General features: G+C 41.5%; 1 protein-coding gene across 4 annotated transcripts in view; it reads left to right on the top strand.

Annotated features, from left to right (window-relative positions):
- The window catches only part of sema6d (semaphorin 6D), a 580,684-nt gene that overhangs the window by 396,344 nt on the left and 157,201 nt on the right, over nt 1–27,139 (top strand). The window contains exon 1 of one of the 4 annotated variants that reach the window (XM_062963607.1): nt 1,270–1,985. The exons of the other annotated variants lie outside the window; for them this stretch is intronic. The gene's annotated coding sequence lies outside the window, so the exon portion shown is untranslated. Of the gene's footprint in view, nt 1–1,269; nt 1,986–27,139 lie in introns of those variants that run through there. 4 annotated transcript variants of the gene reach the window in all.

Here is a 27,139-nt window from a genome sequence, read left to right as displayed (position 1 = left end):
ATAATAATAAGAGTAATAATAACTTTATTTTCCTATCTCGCCTCCATCTCCCCGCAGGGACTCAGGGCAGCTAACACAGGGCAAGAACAAATAATTTAACAAATGGTTTAACAATATGGTTGTTGTGTGTTTTCCGGGCTGTATGGCCATGTTCCAGAAGTATTCTCTCCTGACGTTTCGCCCACATCTATGGCAGGAATATACCTCACAACCTCTGAGGATGCCTGCCATAGATGTGGGCGAAACGTTCAAATCCGCTCCCGGGATTTGAACCTGGGACCTTTTGGTCCGCAAGTTCAGCAGCTCAGCGCTTTAACACACTGTGCCACCAGGGGCCCTATGGTTGATATACTTTAGTAAAATCCATGTCCAAGATCCATAGTTTTTAATCAATATTCTCCAAGCCCTTGGACTCAAAGTAGCCGTCAGTAGTAGCGGGTATGTGTATATGCTCCCACTTGTGGCTTGGCACAAACTCTGGGCTTTTCCGCACAGCCATATAACCCAGAATATTGAGGCAGAAATCCACAATATCTGCTTTGGACTGGATTAACTGAGTCCACACTGGCATATAGTAAAGGTAAAGGTTTCCCCTGACGTTAAGTCCAGTCGTAACCGATTCTGGGGGTTGGTGCTCATCTCCATTTCTGAGCCGAAGAGCCGGCGTTGTCCATAGACACCTCCAAGGTCATGTGGCTGGCATGACTGCATGGAGCGCAGTTACCTTCCAGTCGGAGCAGTACCTATTGATCTACTCACATTGGCATGTTTTCGAACTGCTAGGTTGGCAGGAGCTGGGGCTAACAGCGGGCGCTCATTCCGCTCCCGGGATTTGAACCTGGGACCTTTCGGTCTGCAAGTTCAGCAGCTCAGCGCTTTAACGCACTTCGCCACCGGGGCTCCTACAAATAAAGATAGAACTACATAAAATGAACTTACGATAACAATATTGTCGGAAATTAAATGCATAAAAAATTCAGTCCTTGCTGCCTATAGAAACAGTTGTGGATCTGGATGGGAGGCAGACTGTGCTGGATAATCCAGAACGTTGGATAAGCGAATGTTGGATAAGTGAGACTCTACTGCACATTAGCACCATTGGTGAGTTGGGAAACACACAATTTCAGGCTCTGTCGAGATAGACAAGTTGTCCCATTTAGAACAATGTTCCTGTGTACTATTACGTCCAGCCTGTGAGATCAATGAATATTGAGGCAGAAATCCACAATATCTGCTTTGGATTGGATTAACTGAGCCAACACTGGCATATAATCCAGATCAATGTGGATTTTATACAGCTGTGTGGAAAGGGCTGTCCCTTCCTTACGGAGACTCTGGGTCTGGCCTCTGAGGTGGACAAAGCCTGCCTTGCTATAGGCCCACACTGAACCCCCCACTCAAAATGATTGAGGAACAAGCCTCTGCTTCCAGCCTCCCCGTAGTAGCCAGGCTTTGGGAGATAGAGGGAGCTCTATTCCAAGCCAGCCATCAATTATGGATGGAAACAAATAAGAGAGTCCATTCTGAATTAGCCTCCATGAAAGTGACAGGGGCTGTCTCTTTTATCTCTCCCTCCCTTTCTCCGTTCTTTCATCTTCTGCTTCTTGATGAAAAGGAGGTTTTGTTGCAAGGCAAAGGAGGGAAACTTTCCCCTCATTTCTCCCCACCTTTTTGCTTTGTGGCTTCCAGAAGGGCCAAACTCCCGCACCACCACCCGATACAGCTGCTTTCATGGAGCAAAGGGGGAAAGCTCCCCCCATTCTTCCAAACACCTCCCCCTTGACCATTAATAAATCATGGCTCCAAAGGCTCGCTTACCCAGCTGTTCCCAAGAGGTGATTGTTTCCTTGGACTTAAAAGGTGCCTTTTTGCATTTTTGGCTTGAACCGGAGAGAGAGCGAGAACATGCACAACAAAACATGTTGATCTCTCCTTCAAGCAATGGTGCATTGATCCTGGAAGGGTTTGCTTCCGATTAAATTGGGGTAAGTTACTGTATAGACCCAAGTATAAGCCTAGTTTTTCAGCCCTTTTTTTTAAAGACTGAAAAAGCCCCCCTCGGCTTATACTCGGGTGAGGGTCCTGGTTGGCTTATATTTGGGTCAGCTTATACTCAAGAATGCATAGTACAGTAGAGTCTCACTTATCCAACATAAACGGGCCGGCAGAACGTTGGATAAGTGAATATGTTGGATAATAAGGAGAGATTAAGGAGAAGCCTGTTAAACATCAAATTAGGTTATGATTTTACAAATTAAGCATCAAAACAACATGTTATACAACAAATTTGACAGAAAAAGTAGTTCAATACGCAGGAATGCTACATAGTAATGACTGTATTTATGAATTTAGCACCAAAATATCACGATGTACTGAAAACATTGACTACAAAAATGCGTTGGATAATCCAGAATGTTGGATAAGCGAGTGTTGGATAAGTGAGACTCTACTGTACATTTATTATTTTTCTCTATTATTATTGGTATTATTACATTTATTATTTTTCTCTATTATTATTGGTATTATTACATTTATTATTTTTCTCTATTATTGTTGCTACTACTAAATTTATTTTACTCTATTTTTATTACAGTAGAGTCTCACTTATCCAAGCTTCTGGATAATCCAAGCCATTTTTGAAGTCAATGTTTCCAATACATCGTGATATTTTGGTGCTAAATTCGTAAATACAGTAATTACAACATAACATTACTGCGTATTGAACTACTTTTTCTGTCAAATTTGTTGTTAAACATGATGTTTTGGTGCTTAATTTGTAAAATTATAACCTAATTTGATGTTTAATAGGCTTTTCCTTAATCCCTCCTTATTATCCAAGATATTCGCTTATCCAAGCTTCTGCCGGCCCGTTTAGCTTGGATAAGTGAGACTCTACTGTATTATTAATATATGATACTTTTATTATTTTTCTATATTATTATTGGTATTATTACATTTATTATTTTTATTATTGTTGCTACTATTACATTTATTTTACTCTATTTTTATTATTAATACATTTATTATTTCACTCTGATCTTATTATTATTATTGCATTTATTATTTTACTCTATTTATTATTACATATATTATTTTCCTGTATTTATTAGTAATATTATTATTACATGTATTATTTTACTCTATTATCAATTAAAAGTATACATAAGACATTTACATTGAAGAAGATGAGAATAACGATTTGATCAGAGTTGGACAGTCTTATCTTGAATTTGAACTTTATGTAAATATTCAAAAACATTTAACCTACTGATGCCTCAATTAATGTAATTGTATTGGTATCTATTTTTATTTCTGAAATGTACCACCCTCGGCTTATACTGGAGTCAATGTTTTCCCAGGTTTTTTTGTGGTAAAATTAGGTGCCTCGGCTTATATTCGGGTCGGCTTATACTCGAGTATATACGGTAGTTACAATGCTGCATGTCTGCATTGCTAGCTTGGTCTGTACTAGAGAATTGGAAGTTTCCTGATCTTCCTCAATTGTCTAGTTATGTTTGATGAAACTGTTTACTATACTGCTGGTCTTGCTGAACGTTTGTCAACAGCACGCCCGCTCCGTGTGCTTGCACTATAAATAATTTCAGGGAGAAAATACGTATTTTTGTTTACTTTTCTGGACATCAGCAGTAATAGGGCTGCCTGGTTGCAGTCTCTCTGTCTCTCTGTGTGAAATGTCTATATATGTTTACTGTGCAATTACGAGTATCGTTTTCATGTAGCATGCAACCACAGCCTAAACAGATACATCCTGTTTTCCGAAAGTAGCCGCAACAAATGCTATCATTCCAAAATGATTCGTTGGAGAACAATTCTTAAAAATGGTGTTTAGGAGTGTTGTTGAAGGTTTTCATGGCCAGAATCACTGGGTTGCTGTGTGTGTTTCCGGGCTGTATGGCCATGTTCCAGAAGCATTCTCTCCTGACGTTTCACCCACATCTATGGCAGGCATCCTCAGAGGTTGTGAGGTCTGTTGGAAACTAGGCAAGTGGGGTTTATATATCTGTGGAACGGGTGGGAGAGAGAACTCTTGTTTGTTTGACGCAAGTATGAATTTATTTATTTATTTATTTTATTTACAACATTTTTACCCCACCTTTCTCACCCAAAGGAACTCAAGACGGCTTACAACACCCGGCAAGATTCAATGCCAAACAAATCAGTAAAAATTAACAACACATTTAAAACCTTTAACAATAATCAATAATTGAATGTTGCAGTTGGCCACCTTGATTAGCATTGAATGGCCTTGCAGCTTCAAAGCCTGGCTGTTTCCCTGCCTGGGTGAATCCTTTGTTGAGAGATGTTAGGGGGCTTGGCTGTGGCGCAGGCTGGTGAGCAGCCAGCTGCAATAAATCACTCTGACCAAGAGGGCATGAGTTCGAGGCCAGCCCGTGGCCGGGGTGAGCACCCGTCAGTCATTGCTAACCTAGCAACCCGAAAGATAGTTGCATCTATCAAGTAGGAAATAAGGTACCACTTATAAGGTGGGGAGGCAAGTTTAACTAATTTACGACGTTGGAATGAGGAAGTGTTGTTACAGTGGATGATGAAGCAGCTGCTCCCCCCGTGGCCAGAATTGAACATCCCCTCAGGATAAGGTTAAATTGCCTCTGCGTCTGTCTCTGTCTCAGTTCTATGTGTATATGGGCATTGAATGTTTGCCCTATGTGTGTATAATGTGGTCCACCCTGAGTCCCCTTCGGGGTGAGAAGGGCGGGATATAAATCCTGTAAATAAATAAATAGCAGGGGAATTCCAGACACAAAATATTACTAATGATATTGCAATATAGTGTTATAGTATAATATATAATGCTTATATTGTGCTATGCTAATAATATAATATATTGTACGTAAATATAACTTGTAAGCTGCCCTGAGTCCCCTTCGGAGTGAGAAGGGCGGAATATAAATACTGTAAATAAATAGCAGGGGAATTCCAGACACAAAATATTACTAATAATATTGCAATATAGTGTTATAGTATAATATAATAATATATAATGCTTATATTGTGCTATGCTAATAATATAACATATTGTATGTAAATATAACTTGTAAGCTGTCCTGAATTCCCTTCAGGGTGAGAAGGGCGGGATATAAATGCCACAAATAAATAAATAAATCAGGGCCAGTTGATATCTCTTAACAAAGGATTACTCCAGGCAGGAAGCAGCCAGGCTTTGGAGCTGCAAGTCCATTCAGTGCTAATCAAGGTGGCCAACTGCAACATTCACACTTGCCTCAAGCAGGCAAGAGTTCTCTCTCCCACCCTGGACATTTCACAGATATATAAACCTCACTTGCCTAGACCTCACAACCTCTGATTATGCCTGCCATAGATGTGGGTAAAACGTCAGGAGAGAATGCTTCTGGAACATGACCATACAGCCTGGAAAACTCGCAGCAGCCAAAATAGTGTTGCTTCTGTTTGTTGAAAGCATTACTGAAAGTAGGGGGAAAAGACTTGAAAGAAGATAGTCTTGTTTTTCCCACGTCAAGGGGAGCTGGGGCTTTACGTTTTAGAAAGTGTGGCATTATGTATCTCAACCCACAAATAAAGCTGCCAGTAACTATATTTATTGCGGTGAGTGACAGGCTTATTCTATTCTGCTGGCATGGATTGTATAAACATTTACTCTGGTTCTAATAAATACAAATTTGCCGATGAGTTCTATGATTTTGTTTGTCTCGGCTGTCATAAACTTTAAATGCATTTTGTAGGATCTTCGAGGAAAGCTCCCTTCTTACTCTTTTTTTTAGAGCATCTTTTTCACATAAACATCCCCGCAAACATCAGTGCCCTTTCTGGTGGTCCATCAAGACATGTTTAGCACTTTTTTTAAAAAATTGGCTGCTTGGTCTCAACTGTCTGTTTGAGCAGCCGGTCCTCCTGAAATTGCTAGACGTTTGAGATTGCCACAAGATGTTCTCCTATTTCCATGGAAAGCCTGCAGCGAATGCATCCAAGTCATGCATGGATCAAAGTGGAACCATACTGGGCCATTTGGAATACAGAACGACAGACGAGGTGAAGCCAGTGCGTTGTTGTGAGTTTTCTGGGCTGTATGATCATGTTCCAGAAGCGTTCTCTCCTGATGTTTCGCCCACATCTATGGCAGGCGTCCTCAGAGGTTGTGAGGTCTGTTGGAAACTAGTCAAGTGGGGTTTATATATCTGTGGAATAATGTCCAGGGTGGGAGAAAGAACTCTTGTCTGTTTGAGGCAAGTGTGAATGTTGCCATTGGTGACCTTGATTAGCATTGAATGGCCTTGCAGCTTCAAAGCCTGGCTGCTTTCTGCCTGGGGGGTATCCTTTGTTAGGAGGTGTTAGCTATCCCTGATTATTTCATGTCTGGAATTCCTCTGTTTTCAGAGTGTTGTTCATTTTCATGGTTTCCTCCTTTCTGTTGAAATTGCCCACATGCTTGTGGATTTCAGTGGCTTCTCTGTGTAGTCTGACATGGTGGTTGTTAGAATGGTCCAGCATTTCTGTGTTCACAAACAATATTATATATATATATGGAGCCCCGGTGGCAAAGTGTGTTAAAGCACTGAGCTGCTGAACTTGCAGACCGAAAGGTCCCAGGTTCAAATCCCGGGAGCGGCAGGAGCGGCCGCTGTTAGCTCCAGCTCCTGCCAACCTAGCAGTTCGAAAACATGCCAGTGTGAGTAGATCAATAGGTACCGCTCCGGCGGGAAGGTAACGGCGCTCCATGCAGTCATGCCGGCCACATGACCTTGGAGGTGTCCACGGACAAGGCCGGCTCTTCGGCTTAGAAATGGAGATGAGCACCAACCCCCAGAGTTGGACACGACTGGACTTAACGTCAGGGGAAACCTTTACCTTTACCTATATATGGGAAGATGCCTGCCATATATGTGTTCAAAACGTCAGGACCAAATATGTTATCTCTACACATTATCTCGGACCTCCGGGCAATTCTACATTATATTTCTGCTACATGTTAGCCATATAGTCAAGCTGCAGAACCTAATGATGCCTAGAGAGATGTCCTTCTTATGCGATTCCTATGTGCTTGTGTATTCCAGTGGCTTCTCTGACATGTAGTCTGGCATAGTGGTTGTTAGAGTGGTCCAGCATTTCTGTGTTCTCAAATAAAATATTTGTGTGTGTATATGTGTGTGTGTGTGTGTGTGTTTGTGTATATATATATATATTCAAATATTTTATTTGAGAACACAGAAATGCTGGATGGGGCCCCTGGTGGTGGCGCAGTGTGTTAAAGCGCTGAGCTGCTGAACTTGCAGACCAAAAGGTCCCGGGTTCAAATCCCGGGAGCGGCTTGAGCGCCCGCTGTTAGCTCCAGCTCCTGCCAACCTAGCAGTTCGAAAACATGCCAATTTGAGTAGATCAATAGGTGCCGCGCTCCATGCAGTCATGCAGTAACGGCGCTCCATGCAGTCATGCTGGCCACGTGACCTTGGAGGTGTCTATGGACAACGCCGGCTCTTCGGCTTAGAAATGGAGATGAGCACCAACGCCCAGAGTCGGTCACGACTGGACTTAACCTCAGGGAAAAACCTTTACCTTATACAGTAGAGTCTCACTTATCCAACATAAGCGGGCCGGCAGAATTAGCACCAAAATATCACAATGCATTGAAAACATTGACTACAAAAATGTGTTGGATAATCCAGAACATTGGATAAGCGAGTGTTGGATAAGTGAGACTATATATATATATGAGGATGCCTGCCATAGGTGTGGGCAAAACGTCAGGTGAGAATGCTTCTAGAACACGACCATACACTTGCCTAGTTTCCAACAGACCTCACAACCTCTGAAGATGCCTGCCATAGATGTCGGCGAAATGTCAGGAGGGAATGCTTCTGGAACATGAACATACAGCCCGGAAAACTCACAACAACCCAGTGGTTCTGGCCATGAAAGCCTTTGACAACACATCAAGCATTGCCAACTTTGCAATCATTGCTGAATCTCCATGAGTCTTGGGCTTAGCCAGACTCCATACTATTCCAGGTTTGGATCATCAAAACAGGGGCAGAAAGACTTCAGATTTGTGAGACATACTCAAGTTTTATTTGCTAAAGCTTTGGTATCAGAGCTAGAGATAGAACACATCCTTTAAGAATCCAAGAACTCTAGATCTAGGAATTTGGAATACTAAAAAATTACACCTCTTACATGCAAAGCATGGTGTTTTTTGCTCATGTTTACTCAAGGGATTCATCATTTCAGCAGTGCAATTTGAGAAAGAGGATGGGAATCATTTTGTAGCTGTTATTGTTAAACAGTTGGGAGCCAAGGCCCCTGCCGATCAGTTCTACCCTCTTCCTAGCTTCACCTTCATGAATAGAAAAATCACAGGAGGCATTATGGCTTGGTTGATGGTTCGCTTTAGATCTGTTTTACTTTTTCTGAAATAACCAAGTAGGTACTACTGGAAAGCATCCAACTAGAACAGGAAAAAGCTCCCCTATTGTTTGCCCCTATTTGGCTAGCAGTAGCTGGTGAAAAATCTTCCTGCACTTGTTTGCCTAATTCTGATTTGCCTGTTTATAGAGAGTGGGATTGTCATGTGTTGTTGTTGTTGTTTTCTCAAATGAGTGACTTCTGCCATTGTGTTTCTGGGGGGCGGATTCAATGAGCTGTTGTGTAAGCGATTCCTTTGTGGTCGATTTGAACCACAGCTTATCCAACATAAACGGGCCGGCAGAACGTTGGATAAGCGAATATGTTGGATAATGAGAGATTAAGGAAAAGTCTATTAAACATCAATTTAGGTTATGATTTTACAAATTAAGCACCTGGGATGGCAACATCAATGATCCAAACCTTTTTCGTTTCCACAACTGTGATGTCTGGTGTGTTGTGTTCCAGAACTTTGTCAGTCTGGATTCGGAAGTCCCACAGTATCTTTGCGTGCTCATTCTTCAATACTTTTGCAGGTTTGTGATCCCACCAGTTCTTTACTGCAGGGAGGTGGTACTTGAGGCATAAGTTCCAATGGATCATTTGGGCCACATAGTTGTGCCTCTGTTTGTAGTCTGTCTGTGCGATTTTCTTACAGCAGCTGAGGATATGATCAATGGTTTCGTCGGTTTCCTTGCACAGTCTGCATTTTGGGTCATCGGCTGATTTTTTCGATCTTGGCCTGAATTGCATTAGTTCTGATGGCTTGCTCCTGGGCTGCCTCTGTTTGTAGTCTGTCTGTGCGATTTTATTATTATTACAAATTTGACAGAAAAAGTAGTTCAATACGCAGTAATATTATGTTGTAATTACTGTATTTATGAATTTAGCACCAAAATATCACGATATATTGAAAACATTGACTACAAAAATGCGTTGGATAATCCAGAACGTTGGATAAGCGAGTGTTGGATAAGTGAGACTCTACTGTACTTTCATTTTTGGACTACCACTCCATGGTTATGCTGGTTGGGTGAATGTGAGAGTGGCAGTCCAGATTTTTAAAGGTATTTATTTATCGTGTCAGAAGCAAATTGAGATATAGAACCTATGCCACCTACCACTCCATCTGCTTGCCCATAGAAAATAAGGATAACCATATCTAAGAAACTAGATCTGATATGGTCTATTTAAGGCAATTATCTGAACCAGCAGTGGTGCAGTGGGTCAAAGCCTTGTGCCAGCTGAACTGCTGACCTGAAGGTTTGATTGCTGACCTGAATGTTGCTGGTTCAAATCTGTGAGATGGGGTGAGCTCCCTATGTCAGCTCTAGCTTGCGCGGGCATGAGAAAAGCTTCCCAGCGAATGCATCCCCTGGGCAACATCTCTGTAGACAGCCAATTCTCTCACACCAGAAGCAACTTGAAGTATGTTCTCAAGTCACTTCTAACATGATTAAAAAATCTGAACCTGTGCCCCAAGTAACCCCAGGAACAGGCCTAAAAACCAAGACGCCAAGAATAAAAATCAAAAACACAAAAGAAGCAGAGACTTAAAAAAAAAAACCTCACTAGTAAATATTATTGTTTTTTTAATCTCTGCTTCTATTGTGTTTTTGAATTTAAGCATCAGGTCCTCAAAGGCCTCAAACTGTGCCTCAAGAAGAGCATATTGGAAACACAGTAGAGTCTCACTTATCCAACACTCGCTTATATATGTTTACTGTGCAATTACGAGTATCGTTTTCATGTAGCATGCAACCACAGCCTAAACAGATACATCCTGTTTTCCGAAAGTAGCCGCAACAAATGCTACCATTCCAAAATGATTCGTTGGAGAACAATTCTTAAAAATGGTGTTTAGGAGTGTTGTTGAAGGTTTTCATGGCCAGAATCACTGGGTTGCTGTGTGTGTTTCCGGGCTGTATGGCTATGTTCCAGAAGCATTCTCTCCTGACGTTTCACCCACATCTATGGCAGGCATCCTCAGAGGTTGTGAGGTCTGTTGGAAACTAGGCAAGTGGGGTTTATATATCTGTGGAACGGGTGGGAGAGAGAACTCTTGTTTGTTTGACGCAAGTGTGAATTTATTTATTTATTTATTTTATTTACAACATTTTTACTCCACCTTTCTCACCCAAAGGAACTCAAGACGGCTTACAACACCCGGCAAGATTCAATGCCAAACAAATCAGTAAAAATTAACAACACATTTAAAACCTTTAACAATAATCAATAATTGAATGTTGCAGTTGGCCACCTTGATTAGCATTGAATGGCCTTGCAGCTTCAAAGCCTGGCTGTTTCCCTGCCTGGGTGAATCCTTTGTTGAGAGATGTTAGGGGGCTTGGCTGTGGCGCAGGCTGGTGAGCAGCCAGCTGCAATAAATCACTCTGACCAAGAGGGCATGAGTTCGAGGCCAGCCCGTGGCCGGGGTGAGCACCCGTCAGTCATTGCTAACCTAGCAACCTGAAAGATAGTTGCATCTATCAAGTAGGAAATAAGGTACCACTTATAAGGTGGGGAGGCAAGTTTAACTAATTTACAACGTTGGAATGAGGAAGTGTTACAGTGGATGATGAAGCAGCTGCTCCCCCCTGTGGCCAGAATTGAACATCCCCTCAGGATAAGGTTAAATTGCCTCTGCGTCTGTCTCTGTCTCAGTTCTATGTGTATATGGGCATTGAATGTTTGCCCTATGTGTGTATAATGTGGTCCGCCCTGAGTCCCCTTCGGGGTGAGAAGGGCGGGATATAAATACTGTAAATAAATAAATAGCAGGGGAATTCCAGACACAAAATATTACTAATGATATTGCAATATAGTGTTATAGTATAATATATAATGCTTATATTGTGCTATGCTAATAATATAATATATTGTACGTAAATATAACTTGTAAGCTGCCCTGAGTCCCCTTCGGAGTGAGAAGGGCGGAATATAAATACTGTAAATAAATAGCAGGGGAATTCCAGACACAAAATATTACTAATAATATTGCAATATAGTGTTATAGTATAATATAATAATATATAATGCTTATATTGTGCTATGCTAATAATATAACATATTGTATGTAAATATAACTTGTAAGCTGTCCTGAATTCCCTTCGGGGTGAGAAGGGCGGGATATAAATGCCACAAATAAATAAATAAATCAGGGCCAGTTGATATCTCTTAACAAAGGATTACTCCAGGCAGGAAGCAGCCAGGCTTTGGAGCTGCAAGTCCATTCAGTGCTAATCAAGGTGGCCAACTGCAACATTCACACTTGCCTCAAGCAGGCAAGAGTTCTCTCTCCCACCCTGGACATTTCACAGATATATAAACCTCACTTGCCTAGACCTCACAACCTCTGATTATGCCTGCCATAGATGTGGGTAAAACGTCAGGAGAGAATGCTTCTGGAACATGACCATACAGCCTGGAAAACTCGCAGCAGCCAAAATAGTGTTGCTTCTGTTTGTTGAAAGCATTACTGAAAGTAGGGGGAAAAGACTTGAAAGAAGATAGTCTTGTTTTTCCCACGTCAAGGGGAGCTGGGGCTTTACGTTTTAGAAAGTGTGGCATTATGTATCTCAACCCACAAATAAAGCTGCCAGTAACTATATTTATTGCGGTGAGTGACAGGCTTATTCTATTCTGCTGGCATGGATTGTATAAACATTTACTCTGGTTCTAATAAATACAAATTTGCCGATGAGTTCTATGATTTTGTTTGTCTCGGCTGTCATAAACTTTAAATGCATTTTGTAGGATCTTCGAGGAAAGCTCCCTTCTTACTCTTTTTTTTAGAGCATCTTTTTCACATAAACATCCCCGCAAACATCAGTGCCCTTTCTGGTGGTCCATCAAGACATGTTTAGCACTTTTTTAAAAAAATTGGCTGCTTGGTCTCAACTGTCTGTTTGAGCAGCCGGTCCTCCTGAAATTGCTAGACGTTTGAGATTGGCACAAGATGTTCTCCTATTTCCATGGAAAGCCTGCAGTGAATGCATCCAAGTCATGCATGGATCAAAGTGGAACCATACTGGGCCATTTGGAATACAGAACGACAGACGAGGTGAAGCCAGTGCGTTGTTGTGAGTTTTCTGGGCTGTATGATCATGTTCCAGAAGCGTTCTCTCCTGATGTTTCGCCCACATCTATGGCAGGCGTCCTCAGAGGTTGTGAGGTCTGTTGGAAACTAGTCAAGTGGGGTTTATATATCTGTGGAATAATGTCCAGGGTGGGAGAAAGAACTCTTGTCTGTTTGAGGCAAGTGTGAATGTTGCCATTGGTGACCTTGATTAGCATTGAATGGCCTTGCAGCTTCAAAGCCTGGCTGCTTTCTGCCTGGGGGGTATCCTTTGTTAGGAGGTGTTAGCTATCCCTGATTATTTCATGTCTGGAATTCCTCTGTTTTCAGAGTGTTGTTCATTTTCATGGTTTCCTCCTTTCTGTTGAAATTGCCCACATGCTTGTGGATTTCAGTGGCTTCTCTGTGTAGTCTGACATGGTGGTTGTTAGAATGGTCCAGCATTTCTGTGTTCACAAACAATATTATATATATATATGGAGCCCCGGTGGCAAAGTGTGTTAAAGCACTGAGCTGCTGAACTTGCAGACCGAAAGGTCCCAGGTTCAAATCCCGGGAGCGGCAGGAGCGGCCGCTGTTAGCTCCAGCTCCTGCCAACCTAGCAGTTCGAAAACATGCCAGTGTGAGTAGATCAATAGGTACCGCTCCGGCGGGAAGGTAACAGCACTCCATGCAGTCATGCCGGCCACATGACCTTGGAGGTGTCCACGGACAAGGCCGGCTCTTCGGCTTAGAAATGGAGATGAGCACCAACCCCCAGAGTTGGACACGACTGGACTTAACGTCAGGGGAAACCTTTACCTTTACCTATATATGGGAAGATGCCTGCCATATATGTGTTCAAAACGTCAGGACCAAATATGTTATCTCTACACATTATCTCGGACCTCCGGGCAATTCTACATTATATTTCTGCTACATGTTAGCCATATAGTCAAGCTGCAGAACCTAATGATGCCTAGAGAGATGTCCTTCTTATGCGATTCCTATGTGCTTGTGTATTCCAGTGGTTTCTCTGACATGTAGTCTGGCATAGTGGTTGTTAGAGTGGTCCAGCATTTCTGTGTTTTCAAATAAAATATTTGTGTGTGTATATGTGTGTGTGTGTGTGTGTGTGTGTGTGTGTGTGTGTGTATATATATATGTGTGTGTGTGTGTGTGTGTTTGTGTATATATATATATATATTCAAATATTTTATTTGAGAACACAGAAATGCTGGATGGGGCCCCTGGTGGTGGCGCAGTGTGTTAAAGCGCTGAGCTGCTGAACTTGCAGACCAAAAGGTCCCGGGTTCAAATCCCGGGAGCGGCTTGAGCGCCTGCTGTTAGCTCCAGCTCCTGCCAACCTAGCAGTTCGAAAACATGCCAATTTGAGTAGATCAATAGGTGCCGCGCTCCATGCAGTCATGCAGTAACGGCGCTCCATGCAGTCATGCTGGCCACGTGACCTTGGAGGTGTCTATGGACAACGCCGGCTCTTCGGCTTAGAAATGGAGATGAGCACCAACGCCCAGAGTCGGTCACGACTGGACTTAACCTCAGGGAAAAACCTTTACCTTATACAGTAGAGTCTCACTTATCCAACATAAGCGGGCCGGCAGAATTAGCACCAAAATATCACAATGCATTGAAAACATTGACTACAAAAATGTGTTGGATAATCCAGAACATTGGATAAGCGAGTGTTGGATAAGTGAGACTATATATATATATGTGTGTGTATATATATATATATGAGGATGCCTGCCATAGGTGTGGGCAAAACGTCAGGTGAGAATGCTTCTAGAACACGACCATACACTTGCCTAGTTTCCAACAGACCTCACAACCTCTGAAGATGCCTGCCATAGATGTCGGCGAAATGTCAGGAGGGAATGCTTCTGGAACATGAACATACAGCCCGGAAAACTCACAACAACCCAGTGGTTCTGGCCATGAAAGCCTTTGACAACACATCAAGCATTGCCAGCTTTGCAATCATTGCTGAATCTCCATGAGTCTTGGGCTTAGCCAGACTCCATACTATTCCAGGTTTGGATCATCAAAACAGGGGCAGAAAGACTTCAGATTTGTGAGACATACTCAAGTTTTATTTGCTAAAGCTTTGGTATCAGAGCTAGAGATAGAACACATCCTTTAAGAATCCAAGAACTCTAGATCTAGGAATTTGGAATACTAAAAAATTACACCTCTTACATGCAAAGCATGGTGTTTTTTGCTCATGTTTACTCAAGGGATTCATCATTTCAGCAGTGCAATTTGAGAAAGAGGATGGGAATCATTTTGTAGCTGTTATTGTTAAACAGTTGGGAGCCAAGGCCCCTGCCGATCAGTTCTACCCTCTTCCTAGCTTCACCTTCATGAATAGAAAAATCACAGGAGGCATTATGGCTCGGTTGATGGTTCGCTTTAGATCTGTTTTACTTTTTCTGAAATAACCAAGTAGGTACTACTGGAAAGCATCCAACTAGAACAGGAAAAAGCTCCCCTATTGTTTGCCCCTATTTGGCTAGCAGTAGCTGGTGAAAAATCTTCCTGCACTTGTTTGCCTAATTCTGATTTGCCTGTTTATAGAGAGTGGGATTGTCATGTGTTGTTGTTGTTGTTTTCTCAAATGAGTGACTTCTGCCATTGTGTTTCTGGGGGGCGGATTCAATGAGCTGTTGTGTAAGCGATTCCTTTGTGGTCGATTTGAACCACAGCTTATCCAACATAAACGGGCCGGCAGAACGTTGGATAAGCGAATATGTTGGATAATGAGAGATTAAGGAAAAGTCTATTAAACATCAATTTAGGTTATGATTTTACAAATTAAGCACCTGGGATGGCAACATCAATGATCCAAACCTTTTTCGTTTCCACAACTGTGATGTCTGGTGTGTTGTGTTCCAGAACTTTGTCAGTCTGGATTCGGAAGTCCCACAGTATCTTTGCGTGCTCATTCTTCAATACTTTTGCAGGTTTGTGATCCCACCAGTTCTTTACTGCAGGGAGGTGGTACTTGAGGCATAAGTTCCAATGGATCATTTGGGCCACATAGTTGTGCCTCTGTTTGTAGTCTGTCTGTGCGATTTTCTTACAGCAGCTGAGGATATGATCAATGGTTTCGTTGGTTTCCTTGCACAGTCTGCATTTTGGGTCATCGGCTGATTTTTTCGATCTTGGCCTGAATTGCATTAGTTCTGATGGCTTGCTCCTGGGCTGCCTCTGTTTGTAGTCTGTCTGTGCGATTTTATTATTATTACAAATTTGACAGAAAAAGTAGTTCAATACGCAGTAATGTTATGTTGTAATTACTGTATTTATGAATTTAACACCAAAATATCACGATATATTGAAAACATTGACTACAAAAATGCGTTGGATAATCCAGAACGTTGGATAAGCGAGTGTTGGATAAGTGAGACTCTACTGTACTTTCATTTTTGGACTACCACTCCATGGTTATGCTGGTTGGGTGAATGTGAGAGTGGCAGTCCAGATTTTTAAAGGTATTTATTTATCGTGTCAGAAGCAAATTGAGATATAGAACCTATGCCACCTACCACTCCATCTGCTTGCCCATAGAAAATAAGGATAACCATATCTAAGAAACTAGATCTGATATGGTCTATTTAAGGCAATTATCTGAACCAGCAGTGGTGCAGTGGGTCAAAGCCTTGTGCCAGCTGAACTGCTGACCTGAAGGTTTGATTGCTGACCTGAATGTTGCTGGTTCAAATCTGTGAGATGGGGTGAGCTCCCTATGTCAGCTCTAGCTTGCGCGGGCATGAGAAAAGCTTCCCAGCGAACGCATCCCGGCATCCCCTGGGCAACATCTCTGTAGACAGCCAATTCTCTCACACCAGAAGCAACTTGAAGTATGTTCTCAAGTCACTTCTAACATGATTAAAAAATCTGAACCTGTGCCCCAAGTAACCCCAGGAACAGGCCTAAAAACCAAGACGCCAAGAATAAAAATCAAAAACACAAAAGAAGCAGAGACTTAAAAAAAAAAACCTCACTAGTAAATATTATTGTTTTTTTAATCTCTGCTTCTATTGTGTTTTTGAATTTAAGCATCAGGTCCTCAAAGGCCTCAAACTGTGCCTCAAGAAGAGCATATTGGAAACACAGTAGAGTCTCACTTATCCAACACTCGCTTATCCAACGTTCTGGATTATCCAACACATTTTTGTAGTCAATGTTTTCAATACCTCATGATATTTTGGTGCTAAATTCGTAAATACAGTAATTACTACATAGCATTACTGCGCATCGAACTACTTTTTCTGCCAAATTTGTTGTCTAACATGATGTTTTGGTGCTTAATTTGTAAAATCATAACCTAATTTGATGTTTAATAGGCTTTTCCTTAATGCCTCCTTATTATCCAACATATTCGCTTATCCAAAATTCTGCCGGCCCATTTATGTTGGATAAGTGAGACTCTACTGTATATTCCTTTCTGTTTCTGCAAGAGATAATATCTCCTCCAACATGTGGAATCCAAACACTGTTTGCATTTAGCTGACTGCAGAAAGGCTGTATCTTAAAATATTTCTTATCATCCTTCTGGGGCTTTGTTTGCTTGCAAATGCAGTGGATTGCAAAAGAATGTCTCTTTCTTTTACTCCCTCCTCTCTTTTGGCTCAAGCGAGGAAAAAAAATGAGGAGATTGCATATTTAGTCATTAAACATACCTATAATTCTAGTCCAGAGTGTCTACACATACAGTACATACTTCTTGACTGCAGAAATTAATATTTTACCCAAGGAATAGCTAAAGAGAACAGGGATTGCGGAGTGTTTGTTATGGTGGAGTCAGTGTTGTGTTGTGTTAATTTCAGCCTTAAAAGTCCTGGATCTAATTAAATCGGCCCCAATGTTGCTTTCATCAAACTACTGGGAGGACAGATGATCTGTCTTTATGCCTCCGATAAGCCGCTCCAGTTGCTGTTAAAATCCATCTAAGCTGTTTTATTAAGTTGTTACTCTCTTCGGTGAATAGCTGCCAACTCCAGGCTGAAAAGAAAGTATGTTCAGATTTGTTCCCATGTCACATGGAAGAACAGTTTGGTGAAAAATCACGCTACTAGCCTTATCGTATTGTTTTCAATCCAGCGCCTTTGTGGGTGTCTGTGTGCCGCTTGTTTTTCTTTGCCTGGCTGTGCCTTAGTGGTCATTCCAAAGCAGCTGTTAGCAAAAGTTGGCTCGTTTTAGTGAGAATCCGGGTAGGGAAAGGGGGAGAGAGAGAGATAGGCGCTCTGATGTTTCCATTTCCAAATGCCAATGTTTATATAACTAGAAAGATCAAATCCGAGGGTTATGTGCAGATTCATTATCGCAAACGCGGAACCGGGCAATGTGCGGAATAACTGATAATCATTGCAAAGCGACCGGAGATTTAGGAAGTGTGCATCCACATTGCATTGAAATGTTAAACCTCACAGTTGGAATCACTACAAGCAGAGTCATTTCTTGTAAATCCATCAGGCACGATATATAAGTTTACTAGCTGTGCCCGGCCACGCGTTGCTGTGGAGTTGTCTGGTGGTGTTGGTGAGAAATTGTTGAGGTAGTGGTGGTATTCCTTCTACCATGCAGGAGGACACAATCCAAGCACTCCTGACAGATGGCCATCCAGCCTCTACATAATAATGATGATGAAGATGATGATAAGGATAATAATAATAATCTATATATATAAAAGAGTGATGGCATCACGGCAGTGGACAAAACAACAAAAGTAAACACGCCACAACCTCGAAAATTCACATCACAACCCCTCATCCATGCCTCTAGGTTGATACAACAAAAAGGAAAAAAAACCTCCTAATTAGAGGGAGAGGAATAATTGTTTTTATCCAATTGCTGCCAGTTAGAAGGCTAAGCTCCGCTCACTTGGTCTCCTAGCAACCCACTCAGCCCGGGGACCCTTGACCTTAACTACCACCAATTCCTCAATACTTTATTTCCCATACCACCATACTTCGCCACAGCAACGCGTGGCCGGGCACAGCTAGTAATAATAATAGAAGCATAGAGCAACGCGTGGCCGGGCACAGCTAGTAAGATTATAAATGGGTAATATAGTTGTGTGGAAGGGCCTTGAGTCTACACTGCCATATAATCTAGTTAAAATCAGATAATCTGTATCTTATAGGCAGTGTGGAAGAGGCCTGGGGCCTAACTCTGCCTGTCCCCTGGGCTGAGTAGGGTGCTAGGAGACCAGGTAGGCAGAGCTTAGCCCTCTATATTTTATTACAAATAAACAGAAAAAGCAGTTCAATGCACGGTAACGTTATGTAGTAATTACTGTATTTACAAATTTTGTACCAAAATATCACAACATTGTCTACAAAAACATTGACTACTAAAAGGCAGCCTGAATTGGATAATACAGAATGTTGGATAAGCGAAGGCTGGATAAGCGAGACTCTACTGTATTATTTAAGTTCTCCATACAAAGCTCAATTCGGTAGTAACAAACAAACTAAAAAGGAGCAACAGCTCTAAAACAAAAAGTTATGTAAGTCTGATATTGGTTCCAATGTATATAGGCTTCAGGGATACGTCTATATATATAAAAGGGCAATGAAATTTCAGCCTAGGACAAAACAACAAAACTACACATCCCAGAAACACTAAACTTGGCAGCACAACCCCTCATCCATGCCTCTACGTTCATACAACAAAAAGAAAAGAAAAATAAAGTCCTAATTAGAGGGAGAGGAATAATTGTTTTTATCCAATTGCTGCTAGTTAGAAGGCTAAGTTCTGCCCACTTGGTCTCCTAGCAACCTACTCAGCCCAGGGGACAGGCAGAGTTAGGCCTCACTTGGGCCTCTTCCACACTGCCTTTAAAATACAGATTATCTGATTTTAAATGGATTATATCGCAGTGCAGACTCAAGGCCCTTCCACACAGCTATATAACCCATTTATAATTTTATATTATCTGTTTTGTTATAACAAACCCAACATTTTCGCTTATCCAACGTTCTGCTGGTCCGTTTATGTTGGATAAGTGAGACTCTACTGTACTATATGCTATTTGGACATTATATTTTCTTTGTACATAGACCATCTTGTGTTTGTGTAGAAACCTCCTTTTGGCCCCAAAATGTGATTCGTAAGGAGACGTTTGAAAAAGTGAAGTGAATTACAATTTCAGGCTTTTTGTTTATTCCATTGTATCAGGAGCACACGCATGCAAAATAAAACTCAACAATTCTATGCATTAGTGATTATTCATCATCCAAAAACTACACTTTGCTTGCATATTAATACTCACATACTAACCAGGCAATATATATTTATAAGTATATGCAACCGAGGACGTACCTGTCTGTGTGATTAATAGTATTATTATTTTCTGCTCAGAAATAAACATTGCATTATTCAACAACCGAGCCAAGTGCCTTTAGGATTATATCCCAATTTGTGTATTGTTAAAATCGGATTGTTTTTCCCGTAAATGTACACAGTTCCTGGTTATTTTGCACATTTCTCCAGCAATTTGCTTTCTCCACGGCCCATCCGTCTCCCAGTATTTGTGCATATGACAAGATATTGTGCTGTGTTCATTTCCCGAACTTTTCTGTTCCATTAAACTTTTGTTAACTAAGCGAGATTAGCATTTTAACCACCCTGAAGTGAACTCCTGCCATTCTTTCGACTTGGACGCTGGGTGTTGCTCATCCATCATCCTGTCTTTGGCCACACCAGGCTCCTGACTCTATAACCATTTGGAGAAATCATCCAACTGTGAACAACGCAGCTGGCAACAGTCATTTTTTTTTCTTCCACGCCACTGACAGCATTGTCTGGCTATGGTAACTAAAGTTAACATCCAGAACGGGAGGTTTCTTTTATGTTTGGAGGGTTTGGTCCTGCCCCAACAAGGCTTAGCTGGCACACCTGCAGAGGAGGAGGAATGGGTGCTGGGACATACGGCACAATGAAGTTCTCAAGGCGTACCGTGTGTCACTCACTCTCAAATTTTGGGTGAGTTACAAGCATCTTATTTACATCCAACTCCTAGTTAAGAGCCCCTGGTGGCGCAGTGGATTAAACCACTACTGAACTTGTGGACTGAAAGGTTGCCAGGTTCGAATCTGGGGAGCGGAGTGAGCGCCCGCTGTTAGTTCCAGCTTTATTTATTTATTTACAGTATTTATATTCCGCCCTTCTCACCCCGAAGGAGACTCAGGGCGGATTACAATGAACACATATATGGCAAACATTCAATGCCAACAGACAAACAACATACATTAGACAAACTCAGAGGCATTTTTAACATTTTTCCAGCTTCACGATTCCGGCCACAGGGGGAGCTGTTGCTTCACCGTCCAGTAGTGGCTGTACTTCCGCATTCCTTTCCTCATGTTTTGCTGGCAGTTTTATGGTGTTGTAAATTAGCCTCCCGCATAAAGCGTCCCTAAATTTCCCTAATTGACAGGTGCAACTGTCTTTCGGGGCTGCATAGGTCAACAGCAAGCCGGGGCTATTAATGGTCGGAGGCTTAACCTGACCCGGGCTTCGAACTCATGACCTCTCGGTCAGTAGTGATTTATAGCAGCTGGTTACTAGCCAGCTGCGCCACAGCCCGGCCCCTTCTGCCAGCCTAGCAGTTCGAAAACATGCAAATGTGAGTAGATCAATAGGTAGCGCTCCGGTAACAGCACTCCATGCAGTCATGCCGGCTACATGACTTTGGAGGTGTCTATGGACAACGCCTGCTCTTCGGCTTAGAAATGGAGATGAGCACCAACCCACAGAGTCAGACATGACTGGACTTAATGTCGGGAAAACCTTTACCTTTACCTTCATGACTAATGTGTTTGAAGCCATCCAATTAAGATAACACATTCTTACCTCTTTAGGTTGCAAGCTCTAAACTTTTAACTACAGAAGTACAGAAGCTAACAGCTGTGTTTTTACTCACAGTGTAAACCAGGGATGGTTATCTGGCATCAATAGATGGATAGCAAATGGCATCAAGGGTTTGGTGGTATCCATTAGGTTTCCTGGTCATTTGGATCAGGTGCAGAGTCTCATCTGGAGATCTTCATGGCACAGATTAGGCCTGAATTTTGAAGGCTTCAATCCTTGCCATTGGAAATGTTTTCTTAAAAGGACGTGGCATCTATAACAAGCAGCATGCTAGGATGTTTGGAGTTTGGATAATGGTCTTTATGCCTCAACCTTGCGTAGTTGGCTTCCACCTGGACCACAGTGTGTTCTGGTTTGAGAACTTCCTTTGGTTTATGAAGGAGGTGTCTACGGACAACACCGGCTCTTTGGCTTAGAAATGGAGATGAGCACCAACCCCCAGAGTCGGACACGACTGGATTTCATGTCAGGGGAAAACCTTTACCTTTTTGCCTAGCTAAGAATGGGAGTTGAGATAACAAAAAGTGTGAGAAATCTACTCCTCGGTAGGAAAATTCACTCCTGAAAGAGTTACCATAGGGAAAAGGTATCTCCATTGGCGCTTTATCTCCAATCTTTGTTTCCACAAAGTCATTTTCTTTCAAAATCCAATGATTACAGAGACAGAAAGAGGTGAAATCCTCTGAACAAACACCACAAAGGTGTTAAACTTTCCCTATGCTATCCATAGCTATAGCACTCTCTCTCTATATATATACACACAACACACACACACATACACATTGACATATATATATGTGTGTGTGTGTGTGTGTGTGTGTGTGTGTATATACATACAGTAGAGTCTCACTTATCCAACATAAACGGGCCGGCAGAATGTTGGATAAGCGAATATGTTGGATAATAAGGAGGGATTAAGGAAAAGCCTGTTAAACATCAAATTAGGTTATGATTTTACAAAATAAGCACCAAAACATCATGTTATACAACAAATTTGACAGAAAAAGTAGTTCAATACACAGTAATGCTATGTAGTAATTACTGTATTTATGAATTTAGCACCAAAATATCACGATGTATTGAAAACATAGACTACAAAAATGTGTTGGATAATCCAGAACGTTGGATAAGCGAGTGTTGGATAAGTGAGACTCTACTGTGTATGTGTGTGTGTGTGTGTGTGTGTGTGTATATATATATATATATATATATATACACACACACACATACATACACACACACACACACATGCACACACACACACACACTGAAAACATTGACTACAAAAATGCCTTGGATAATCCAGAACCTTGGATAAGTGAGTCTTGGATAAATGAGACTACTGTATATATGTGTGTGTGTGTGTATACACACACACACACACACACACACACACATACATACAGTAGAGTCTCACTTATCCAAGACTCGCTTAGCCAAGATTCTGGATTATCCAAGACATTTTTGCAGTCAATATTTTCAATATATCATGATATTTTGGTGCTAAGTTCGTAAATACAGTAATTACAACATAACTTTACTGCGTATTGAACTACTTTTTCTGTCAAATTTGTTGTATGACATGATGTTTTGATGCTTCATTTGTAAAATCATAACCTAATTTGATGTTTAATAGGCTTTTCCTTAATTACTCCTTATTATCCAAGATATTCGCTTATCCAAGGTTCTGCCGGCCCGTTTAGCTTGGATAAGTGAGACTCTACTGTGTGTGTGTATGCGTGTGTGTGTGTGTGTGTGTGTGTGTGTGTGTATATATATATATATATATATATATTGTGGGGCTGTGGTGGCGCAGTGGGTAAAACTGCTAAACTGCAGAACTTGCTGACGAGACGGTCAGCAGTTCAAATCCACTGACGGGGTGAGCTCCTGCTGTTAGCCCCAGCTTCTGCCAACCTAGCAGTTCGAAAACATACAATAGGTACTGCTTCGACAGGAAGGTATGGGTGCTCCATGCAATCATGCCGGCCACATGACCTTGGAGGTGTCTATGGACACCGCCGGCTCTTCGGCTTAGAAATGGAGATGAGCACTAGACTTAATGTCAACAGGAAAGTCTTTACCTTTATATATAGGTGTGTGTGTGCGTGTCGCTGGAGTTACACTTTAAAATGTATCTGTTCCAACATACATACAAATTCAACTTAAGAACAGAACTTATTGTGTTAGTAACTGGGGGACTGCCTTTATAATCAGCCTTCCGCATTCACTGGTTAAGTTTTAACTATAGTTTCAAGTTCAAAAGAAAGTAGTTAATCAAAAATGGTTTGTCCAAAAGGACAAACCGCAATAAGCTGCAAATAGTAATGGATGCTTCCAGTTAATTTTCAGCTATGGTGGGAGAGGAAAAGAGGAAGGGGTCACGCCAGGCCAAGGCTTGTTTATGCCCCAGTTTGGGGTTTAGTGTTATGTCCAAATGCTGTCATGGTCTATTTCACCAAACTTGGAGTAGGTTTGCATTTTTAACAACACCATTTGCAAACGCAGCTTAACAAATTGCTACTTGGCATTGAAGGGTACGCTGGAGTAAATCAATTATATCCAACAGCACTTGGTTTAACTGCTTTGGGATTTTGGGTTGTTAAGAATTATTTTTTAAAGCATTCAGTTCTTCAAATTGTTGTTTACAAGCTTAATCTGTTATACAATTGGATTGAATTTATTTTAGCCCCATTGACTTCAGTCATAAACTTAACTGACCAAAGATTTGGAGTGGACAGTGTTTTCTTTAGGAGTAAGATTCTCAAATGCCAAATACTTTTCAGCTACTTAAAGTTACCCAATGTTTATTTTGCACCAGGAGCATGCCAGGCGCCTTTACCAAATATGTTTTTAAAATTCCAGTCTTGAGAACTCACCTCCCTCAAGCACCTCTCCTTTGCATGAAAAGAATACAATTGGCAGGAAAACTTTGAGCAGCGAAAGTAAACAAGGCAAGAAGCACAAGCTTAATAATGAACAAATCAGTTTTCAACAAAGTCATGAAGACTTAACCGGATTACTAACTGGATTGGAAATTGGCAAACAGCTGTTGTAGGCTATTCCAGTCTCAATACGAAAGGCGACTTCATATATTTTCTTGGAATTTCCATTCCGTAGATGTTTGATATGAATCTTACCTGTGGTTACTGTGGACCCTTCCAGGATCTGATCCCAGGTTTTCTGCTTTAAACTGGATTATATGAGTCCACACTGCCAGATAATCTGGGATAAACAGAAAACCTGGGATCAGATCCTGGGATACCTAAAACTTTTGAGAGATGCTGATCTGGTTTTAGTAGCATTTGCTTGGGCAGATTTTGAGAATTTTCTGAAATATCAGTCAGTCTAAAACTCGGCAGCAGGGCTACTCACCTGAGCTAGTTACTGGAAATATATATCTGTTGAAACAGGTTTACTGACTGCTGGTGTTTGTCCAGTCTAGTTGTGAACTTAAAAGCTTTATTGTACAACAAAGGAGAAACAGGAGAGCTCTGAGACAGATCTATTTCTGTGTTTGTTAGGAAGTGGAAAGTATTTCCGGAGGGGAAAAGTCATTTCTATGCCTCTAGATGCTTAGCCGAACATCATTGATCTCCATGGTTGTCTTGCCGTCTTCAGAACTCTTGATTTACTCTGTGACGTGTTCTTCCTTGACATCAACCACACAGTATAGAGTTGGAAGAGACATCATGGGCCATCCAGTCCAACCCCCTACCAAGAAGCAGGAAAATCGCATTCAAAGCAGCCCTGACAGATGACCATCCAGTCTCGGTTTCAAAGCCTTCACCACAGTCTGTGGCAGAGAGTTCCACTGCTGAACAGCTCTCACAGTTAGGAAGTTCTTCCTAATGTTCAGGTAGAATCTTCTTTCTTGCAGTTTGAAGCCATTGTTCTGCATCGTAGTCTCGAGGGCAGCAGAAAACAAGCTTGCTCCCTCTTCCCTATGACTTCCCTTCACATATTGGTACATGGCTCTCATCATGTCTCCTCTCAGCCTTCTCTTCTGCAGGCTAAACATGCCCAGCTCTTTAAGCCGCTCCTCATTGGGCTTGTTCTCCAGACCCTTGATTATTTTAGTTGACACATTCCAGTTTGTCAACATCTCCCTTCAATTTCTGTGCTCAGTTTGGCATAGCTGCCCATTGTCATCCATATTTGCATTCCTAGTCATTGTTGCAGCTAAAAGAGATGGCGAAAAACTGGTTTGTTTTGTTCGGGCTGTGACACTTGAAACAGAGACAGGGTATTGAGATGGCAGTGAACATGGATGGCTTTTACTATTCAACCTAGTTGTGTACATGAGTAGCTCGAAGCGGTACCGAAATGTTTTGTTTGGTTTTGTTGTTTGAGCTCCTGCTTGCTTTCGAAAATGAGGACCTATAAAAAAGTATCGCCAATGAAAATAGAATTTTAAAATCAATATTAATATTTATTTATTTATATTTATTACAATATTTATATCCCGCCCTTCTCACCCAACAGGGGGCTCAGGGCGGCTTACAATAAAACACACATATAAAAACTGTACAATCTATATATATAAAAGAGTGATGGCATCACGGCAGTGGACAAAACAACAAAAGTAAACACCCCACAACCTCGAAAATTGACAGCACAACCCCTCATCCATGCCTCTAGGTTGATACAACAAAAAGAAAAGAAAAAGTCCTAATTAGAGGGAGATGAATAATTGTTTTTATCCAATTGCTACCAGTTAGAAGGCTAAGCTCCGCCCACTTGGTCTCCTAGCAACTCACTCAGCCCAGGGGACCCTTGACCTTAACTACCACCAATTCCTCAATACTTTATTTCCCATACCACCATACTTCGCCACAGCAACGCGTGGCCAGGCACAGCTAGTACACTATAAATCAGTTAAAAAATTAACTTACATAAGACATTAATAAAACACATTATAAAATACAAATAGGCGTGTTCAAGTTTAAAAGACTGGGTCTAATGTTGTAGAAATAAGAAGAAGAAGAAGAAGAAGAAGAAGAAGAAGGAGGAGGAGGAGAAGAAGAAGATGATGATGATGATGATGATGATGATGATGATAAACTTTGGGGTTGTTGTATGTATTCCGGGCTGTATGGCCATGTTCCAGAAGTATTCTCTCCTGACGTTTCGCCCACATCTATGGCAGGCATCCTTAGAGGTTGTGAGGCATGGAGAAACTAGGCAAGGAAGGTTAATACATATCTGTGGAGAGTCCAGGGTGTGAGAAAAGTTCTTTGTCAGTTGGAAGTCAGCTTCCAACTGACTTCTAGATACTTCCAATACTTCTAGAACATGGCCATACAGCCCGGAATACATACAACAACCCTGTGATCCCGGCCATGAAAGCCTTCGACAACACAATAATAAACTTTATTTATATCCCACCACCATCTCCCAGAGGGACTTTGGGGCAGCTCACAAAACACTCAAGGTGTGACACAAAATGCAAAATACAACAAGTATAGGCAATAAGCAGTCAACACAAAAAGTGAGAAGCCAAAGGTCCAAGCAGGCTACATTTGTATTTTGCCATAATGTTTGCAAAACCTATTAATGAAATTGGTCCCTTGGAAGTTCTGATTGATACACGCAACACTGCCTTGATTGTCCTTGGACTTTCTGACCTTGGTGACATTTCTGTTGTATTTGCATGCAGAGAATTGCCTTGGTTAATGGCAAATACTGGCAAATGACGAGGCATCTTTATTTATTTATTTACAGTATTTATATTCCGTCCTTCTTTCTCACCCTGAAGGGGACTCA

Source organism: Anolis carolinensis, unplaced genomic scaffold (assembly GCF_035594765.1).
Source record: "Anolis carolinensis isolate JA03-04 unplaced genomic scaffold, rAnoCar3.1.pri scaffold_11, whole genome shotgun sequence".
NCBI lineage: Eukaryota > Metazoa > Chordata > Lepidosauria > Squamata > Dactyloidae > Anolis > Anolis carolinensis.
The sequence above is the reverse complement of the archived record's forward strand: the minus strand, read 5'-3'. Positions and strand labels throughout refer to the sequence as shown.